Here is an 8952-nt window from a genome sequence, read left to right as displayed (position 1 = left end):
AACCCCTTACTCAATGCAGGATCACTAGTTAAAGCAGTGTTGCAGGATCTCCAGTTAAAGCAATGTTTCTCAACCTGGTGGGGTTCAGAATGCTCTTTGATTGTAGGTTAACTATAAATCTCAGCAACTACAACTCCCAAATGTCAAAATCTATTTTCCCCAAACTCCACCAGTGTTCACATTTGGGCATATTGGGTATCTGTACCAAGTTTGGTCCAGATCCATCATTGTTTGAGTCCACAGTGCTCTCTGGATGTAGGTGAACCACAACTCCAAAACTCAAGGTCAATGCCCACCAAACCCTTCCAGTATTTTCTGTTGGTCATGGGAGTTCTGTGTGCGAAGTTTGGTTCAATTCTATTGTTGTCAGAGTTCAGGATGCTCTTTGATTGTAGGTGAACTATAAATCCCAGCAACTATAACTCCCAAATGATAAAATCAATACACCGCCCCAACCCCACCCATGTTGGGTATTCATGCCAAGTTTGGTCCAGTGAATGAAAATACATCCTACATTTCACATATTTACATTACGATTCATAACAGTAGCAAAATTACACTTATGAAGTAGCAACAAAAATAATTTTATGGTTGGTGGTCACCACAACATGAGGAATTGTATTAAGGCATTAGGAAAGTTGAGAACCACTGAGTTAAAGCATTCCCAGCAGGTAACTGTTTAGCCCAGGCATGGGCAAACTTCAGCCCTCCAGGTGTTTTTGACTTTAACTCCCACAATTACTAACAGCCTACTGGAGGACTCCACCACTTCTCTAGATAGTTGGTCCCACAGCCAAACTGCTCTCACTGCTAATACATTTTTTCTAATGTGTAATAGAAATCTACTCTTCTGTAACTTCCAACCATTAGATATGGTCAGCAAATTGTGAAGTGATTAAATGTGATATTTATTGTATTTTTGCAACATGGGGAGCAAGGATGCAAAGTTACTTATGGGATTGTCTCACCTAGTAGATGTTTTAGTTTAGAAAAGAAATGGAGAACCATTTTCTGCTCTGTCTTAGGGGGCAAAGTTTATTGGCTTGTGAATTGTGCTCAGTAGCAGACTAGCAGCCAATGGAACTGACGCAACAGACAGGTTGTGTGCTTCCCGTATATCACTCCAGTGAGGAATCTGCCTGCTGCCCATTGGACCACTTGAAGCTTCCGAACAGTCTGCAAAGGCAGCCCCACGTAGAGAGCACTGCAGTAGTCTATCTGGGATGTAACAAGAGCATGGACTACTGTGACCAAGTCTGTCTTCCCAAGGTATGGGCGCAACTGACGCACAAGTTTTAATTGTGCAAAAGCTTCCCTGGCTACCATCGAAACCTGGGGTTCCACGCTCAGTGATGAATCCAGGAGAACTCAGAAGATGTGAACCTGTGTCTTCAGGGGGAGTGTAACCCTGTCTAGCACAGGCTGTAAATCTATACCCTGTTCGGCCTTTCAACTGGCCAGAAGTACCTTTGTCTTGTCTTGATTCAATTCCAAATTGCTTGTCCTCATCCAAACATTATTTCGGGGCCTGAACAGCCTTCTTAGCAGCAGATGGAAAGGAGTGATAGAGTTGAACATCATCTGCGTACAGTTGGCATCGATCTCCAAAACTCTGGATGATCTCTCCCAACAGCTTCATGTAGATGTTAAACAACATGGAGGACAGTTCTGAACCCTGTGGGACCCCACAGGACAAACGCTGTGGGGCTGAGCAGGTGTCACCCAACAAAACCTTCTGAGAACTACCCTCCAGGAAGGACTGGAGCCACTGCAGAACAGTGTATCCAAGCCCCATTCCCGTCAGGCACCTCAGAAGGATACCGTGGTCTACTGTTTCAAAGGTAGCTCTCCCCCTGCCTTCATCTTCTGGGTCTCATCACTTTTCAGAGAACCTTAGACTCCAAACTCTGAGTCTGTAAGGATGTTAAAAACCCCAACGTTTCCCTACCTCCAGAGCATGTTCATGTTGCATGCCAATCCGGCTGTATCTTTCCATTTTGCTCATTCTCAGATTAACCAGTTGGACTATAAATGGGTTTTGCTGGTTGTTCCTGGCACCGTTAAAACTTGGAAATTTTCCTTCCAGAATGATTTTTCTTTCAAATGTGTCCTGAAGGCACTCTCTTTTTGAGTCAAGGAGCAGAAGTATTTTAAGCAAGGTAAACTCCCAAACAACAGTGACAGATTAAAAAAAAATACTTGGAGGCATAAACCAGCAAACAAGCATTGCAAACAGGCTGCAGTTCAGTCCACTAGAGGAAATGACTTTATTACAGTGAGGTGTGCAAAAATTGAACTGACTTTCATCAAAGGAGAGGGGCGGGAAACGGGGACAAATGATAAATGGAAGCAGAGATGTAGAGTTAATTGCCATTGGGAAGAATAGATGAGATGGCTAGCAGAAAGGGTAAATACGAAATTACACACACACACACACATATCCAAAGGTCTACTTTTAAGACTATAATGTATTGTATTATATTCTATAAAATCCAAATTAAGCCAGCTCAAACAAGGTATGTTGGTAAGGCCTTGGAGCTAATTCCTTTCAAACACTTGCAGTGGAAATAGACTGGATGGCCCTTTTGGTCTCTTTCAGCTCTATGATTCTAATATCAACATACAAACCACACATTTTATTACTCTGTTATCCCACATCTCACCATATCAAAACCATCTCTGAGTGCCACAGAAAACCCTATAAATATAAAATATAAATCTATGGACAATATGAAGGCACATACATACCCAAAGGAGCTGTTCATGGATCAAGAATTCCTTCTCACGTACTTAGGGAAGCTGGAAACATTTCATTTAGCTTAGTTATTTCAGAGGAAGGAACTCGCTAAACTCCATTTGAATATTCTTTGTCTTTAAACAAAAAGCCTATTATTGGAAATTCCATAACTTATTATTTGTATTGCTTGTGAATTGTCTTGGGCATCTAATTGTGCCCCCACTGTAAGCCGCCCTGAGTCCCCCCCGGGGTGAGAAGGGCGGGGTATAAGTAAATGAAATAATAATAATAATAATAATAATAATAATAATAATAATAAGTGCACCATAATCTTATTGAAACAGTAAAAATGATGTCACATCTATTTAGCAAATGTGAATCTCAATGAACATGTGGAGACCACGTTTTGAAAACCACTAGTCAAGAAAAACATGATCTTGTCAGAAGTCAACCCTTTGAACAAGCATTCATGTAATGGCACATAGGTAACTTAGCTGTTAAACTGAAGAACCATGTCTTTAAACTGCCAAGGATAAAGACATGCCACTACTATATTTGGTTTGCAGAGAATGGTTTTTCTTTGAAGTTGAAATTGCACTTAAAACATGCACCCAAGAGACAAAAACAAAGTACAGTAGTCTTCTTTGAAAATGACATCCCAGGTTTACTAACAAACTTCTTGTATATATTCAGCATACTAGCCCATATAGGCCAATGTCTTTAAGCATATAGATATAGTCCAAGCTGTATAACTGTACTCAAGGAGACACACTACATCCACCTCCATTGAGATCTAAAAGCATACTGAAAACAAAATGGAGTCCTGTGTCTGAAGCCCCTCCCACACCAAAGAGTTAAAGTCAAACTAGCAAACCAAAATGTACATACAATATAGGTTAAAGATTATACACATTTATAAATGGTTAGTGGAGGCATGGAAGGTTGCTATTTCCAACACCTATGAAATACACAGGGCTGTTAAAAGTTGATAGGTGACTTGAAAGCACATGCTTGCTGGTAACCAAAAGATGATGCAGAGCAGAGGAGAGTGTGAGCCCTGGCATCATAACTATTAGGAGAGCAAGAGGAAACTAATCAAGTAAATAAATACCAATCCCTCCCAGAAAAATCTTTGTACATTGCAGCAAATAATAATAATAATAATAATAATATGAAAGCCTTGAAAACTGTAGCAAGCTGCTATTTTCTTGACTTAAGCTGGGGATTTAGACTGAGCTCTGCAAAACAGCCCCCAAAACTGAAGGATTTGTACCCTCATCCAAGACTCAGGGCCCTGAAACTGGGCAACCATAATGAGGACACCTCCCTTTACCTAATAATAGGGCCAGGCCACTTCACATAGTTCAGATATTACTTTGCTGGAAAACCTAACCTATCTTTTTAGCAACACAAATGGCCCTCCTTTTGCTTCAGATTTTTAAATATTTTGTTTGGATTTGCCTTTCTCACAACAGAGTTTTGCCAACTATAGGAGCAAAACAGGAAGAATTTAATCTGTCTTTCTTTGCATTGCCCCCCACCCCTCCATTACTTCTTCATCTCCTGCTCTGTGTTTTCTGAGCATTCCCAGACTGTGACCTCTAGCCCTTAAAACATTGGAAAAAAGGGATGGGATGAGATGGGAAAGCAAAGCTGCGGTTGATGCACCCAGCTGACTGCATCCAATGGTTACAGCAAGTGCCTACAAATGCCTCCTTTCAGTCATTTGTGTTTACTGTAAAGCACCCCACTCAGAGATGCCATTCCTCCGGAGCATACTTATGTATCAAGCCTCCAGGTAGCTTTCCTGACACTGAAATAGTTCATGGACCAGTAAATGTTGATGCAATCCCAAGAAGCAAGCAGGAAAATTCCACCTGTTCTCTCTCCCTATTTTGTGGCCTCCCAAATCAATAAGGAGGCCACATTTGTTTGGGCTTGGGTGTGAAATGGATCATAACCTCTATTTATATTTATTGTGTCAGAAGCGAATCGAGGGTACAGTTGCAATATATTTAAAAACACAAACAAAGTTTAAAAACTTGGCATTATACTAAATGTGCTTTGACCAGTAGCTGGCCACTTGGGAGTGCCTCTAGTGTTGCTATAAGAAGGTCCTCCATTGTGCATGTTGCAGGGCTCAAGCTGCATTATAATAGGTGGTCTGTAGTTTGCTGTTATCCACATTCACATATTGTGGACTCCACTTTGTGGCCCCATTTATTAAAGTTAGTTCTACATCTTGTTTTGCCAGAGCGCAGTCTGTTCAGTGCCTTCCAAGTCGCCCAGTTTTCTGTGTGCCCAGGGGGGAGTCTCTCATATGGTAGCAGCCATGGCTTGAGGTTCCAGGGTTTTAGCCTGCCACTTTTGGACTCTTGCTTGCTAAGGTGTTCCTGCGAGTATCTCTTAGAAAACTATTTCTTGATTTAAGGCACTGGCATGCCGATATCCGAACAGGGAATGGGCCGAAGATGTGACTGCCTTGGTCCTTTCATTGCTGGCTGCTACTTCCCGGTGGATGTCAGGTGGTGCAATACTGGCTAAACAGTATAATTTCTCCAGTGGTGTAGGGCATACATATCCTGTGATAATGAGACACGTGTTATTAAGAGCCACATCCACTGTTTTATTGTGGTGAGATGTTTTCCACATTGGGCATGCGTATTCAGCAGCAGAGTAGCAAAGAGCAAGGGCAGATGTCTTCACTGTGTCTGGTCGTGATCCCCAGGTTGTGCCAGTCAACTTTCGTATAATATTATTTCTAGCACTCACTTTTTGCTTGATAGTCAAGCAGTGCTTCTTATAAGTCAATGATTATTGGAAATTGAAAAGAGAAAAAAGGAAGGAAGGAAGGACCTGGGAAGTTTGCAACATACAACACAGTCAATATAAACATATCTTAGAAGACAACTAGAGTCTGAAAAATATTATAATTTTGGACAACTCCTATAATTCCATTGCCAGTGGTCATACTACATGGAGGGTTTGAGGAGTTATGGTCCAGTGAAAGGCAAATTGTCCCAACTCTGAAGATAAATCATGCAAATCCAACAAGCTGGTGAGCTAAGCCCTCTCGACTGCCTTGAGCATTTCTTCCCAAGGGTTGCACTTCCTTGAACTTCCAGCATGAGAGTTTTTTTTTAGGCACCTTTGTGAACAAGAGCTGGCAAGAAACCTTATGATTAACAGCCATCACAGCATCCAGACAGTTTAAACACGGCTGGGAAAGAGAGGTGAGGGGGAGAGAGGGAGCCATTACACAGCTGGCTGGATGTTACTGTTGACCAAACATCCTGGCGGGTATGTTACAAGCTTGAGGGGATGGAAGCCAAAAGGGTGTTTACCTTGGATACAGTATAGCAATTTTTGCTAATGACTCTATACAGAGCAGCTTTGAAGTAGAAAGAGCAGGTAGGGTTTTCCCGCTTACATGTTCATTTTGTAAGCAGTGGGAAGAGGCTATGTGCCTTTAAGAAGTGCATACAAACAAGAGTTTTTTTCCAGAGTGGGGGGTCAGACACTCATGCTGCTGATAAAGTGAGGAATCTTCCAAGAAATATCATGAAAACTGGAAATATCCAGTTTGAGGGACCCTAGGACAAATGGCACTCTGACCAGCTCTTTCTGGCACTGATGTTATTTCATAGAATCATAGAATCAAAGAGTTGGAAGAGACCTCATGGGCCATCCAGTCCAACCCCCTGCCAAGAAGCAGGAATATTGCATTTCCCGATAACAATGCCCAGAACACCAAGAAAGTAACATCCCCAAGTTCTGAGTTACCTCTGCTTCTGCAGTCTTTGATATAAGAAGTTACCTCAAAGCTCTTGCTATTTTAATATTCACAGTGCTCTTAGTGTAATGGCCCACCATGGAATTGTGGAAAAATTCCAGTGGCTTTCATTCAGTATTGTATCCTGAAGTGCTACACAGTATGGGGTTGGAAAAGCAGGCAGCAGATAGACCCAGTTGTCTGACTGGAGAGCTAAGGGATTCCTTGATGTGCCAGAGCTCAGGGCTCAACAGCCACCTGAGGATGGTAGGCATTGGTATGGGGGACCACCTTCCACCTGGACACTGATACCCTCACTGCAGGAGAACATGCAGGTCAAGAATAGGGCTCCACAGTCACCTATGTACCCACTGCCAGGACACCGCACTTGGAGGACAATCTTACTTGGACAATGAGGGATAGCCAAATACACACATTTCTGCATAAATGACAGCTGTCACCATGGCTACTGGAGCCCCCAGTGGCAAAATGGGTTAAACCCTTGTGCCCCAGGACTGCTGACTGAAAGATCAGTGGTTTGAATCCGGGGAGTGGGGTGAGCTCCCATCTGTCAGCTCCAGCTTCCCATGCAGATCCAGATTCCCATGCTGGCAAAACATTTGGCTGTCTCCTGGGCAACGTCCTAGAAGATGGCCAATTCTCTTACACCAGAAGCAACTTGGAGTTTCTCAATTTGCTCCTGACATGAAAAAAACAAAAACAAACCCATGGCTACTAGAACCATAGAGCTGGAAGACAAGGGCTGTCCAATCCAATTCCCTGTTATGTAGTGATACACAAGCAAAGGCCAACCTCTATTTAAAAACCTCCAAAGAAGAAGACTCAATCACACTTCGAGGTGGAGTATTTCGCCATCAAACATCACCTATCACCACTAAATTCTTCCTAATAGAAGGAATTTCTTTTCCAGTAGGTTGACTCCATTGCTCCATGTACCAGTCTCTGAATCAGCAGAAGACAAGATTAATCCATCATCCATATGTCAAACTTTCAAATGTTTAAATATGGCTGTCATGTCCCCTCTTAACCTTCTCTTCTCCAGGTGGAACATACCCAGCTCACTCATATGGATTCATGGTTGCCAGACCTTTTACCATCTTGGTCAACTTCATCTGGACACATTCTAACCTGTCAATGTCCTTCTTGAATTCTGGTGCTCACAACTGAGAGATCTGCCCAAAGTAGAATAGACTGGTACTATTTTTCCTTTGATCTAGATAGCCTACTCCTCTTGATGCAGCCTTGAATTTCCTTGGCATTTTTAGTCACTAAATTATACTGTTGATTCGTGTTCAGCTTGTGGTCTACTACTAGATCCTCCTGTAGTGTTGTCAAGCCAGTTATCAGTACATGTCAGTGGCCCTTTGAATCCACTCTAGGTTTCTGTCTAAGCGCTAAATGAGCTATCCACAATGAATAACTTAATCTCAGGAGTGGGTTCAGTACCTTCAATGGTCCCTTTGAAGTTTAAATTGAAATACTAGTAGCCAGATATAGTTCATTTTCATGTTTTCCTCCTTTCTGTTGAAGTTGTCCACATGCTTGTAGATTTCAATGACTTCTCTGTGTAGTCTGACATGGTTGTGAGAGTGGTCCAGCATTTCTGTGTTCTCAAATGATATGCTGTGTCCAGATTGGTTCATCAAGTGCTCCGTTATGGCTAACTTCTCTGGTTGAATTAGTCTGCAGTGCTTTTCATGTTCCTTGATTTGTGGTTGGGCACTGTGTTTGGTGGTCCCTATGTAGATTTGTCCACAGCTGCATGGTATACAATATACTCCTGTAGATTTACTACCTCACTGGCATAGAGCCACCACCCACTATGGGAGGCAGCTCAAGACATGTTTGTACCTTAGTCAGAGAAACAACTTAAACAACTGCCCAAATTAAGACACATTGCACCTGAAGTCCATTCAGTTATTCTGGAACATGACGCAGGGAAAAAAATCTCCCCACACACCATACCTTCAACATTTCACAGACAAAAATCAGGGCATGTGGCCAAGCAACAGCAGTGTGTGGTAAAGATGGCAAAAGCTAGGAGAGGCTGTAGCAGTTTGCTTTTGCCTGAGCAACTGGGAAGAACAAACTTCTACATTGTCCTCTCCTCTGCCTTGCATGTAGTTCGATCAAGTGCAAAGTGCAGCAACTGAAATATGCTGAGAATGAAGGGGGAAAGTGGAAAGAGGGGAGAGAAATTGAGACAGGTTAAAAGCGGCTCAAGAAGTAGGATGACAGATTAATTAAGATGGTCTCTTGCCAAATCGATACAGTTTGGAGGATAGGTAAGGTAAAAATTTCCCTTGACATAAAGTTTAGTCGTGTCCAACTCTGAGGGGAGGTGCTCATCTCCATTTCTAAGCTGAAGAGCTGGTGTTGTCCGTAGACACCTCCAAGGTCATGTGGCCAGCATGACTGAATG

The sequence above is a fragment of the Anolis sagrei genome, chromosome 6 (assembly GCF_037176765.1).
Source record: "Anolis sagrei isolate rAnoSag1 chromosome 6, rAnoSag1.mat, whole genome shotgun sequence".
In the NCBI taxonomy this organism is placed as follows: Eukaryota; Metazoa; Chordata; class Lepidosauria; order Squamata; family Dactyloidae; genus Anolis; species Anolis sagrei.
This window is presented reverse-complemented; position numbering follows the sequence as displayed.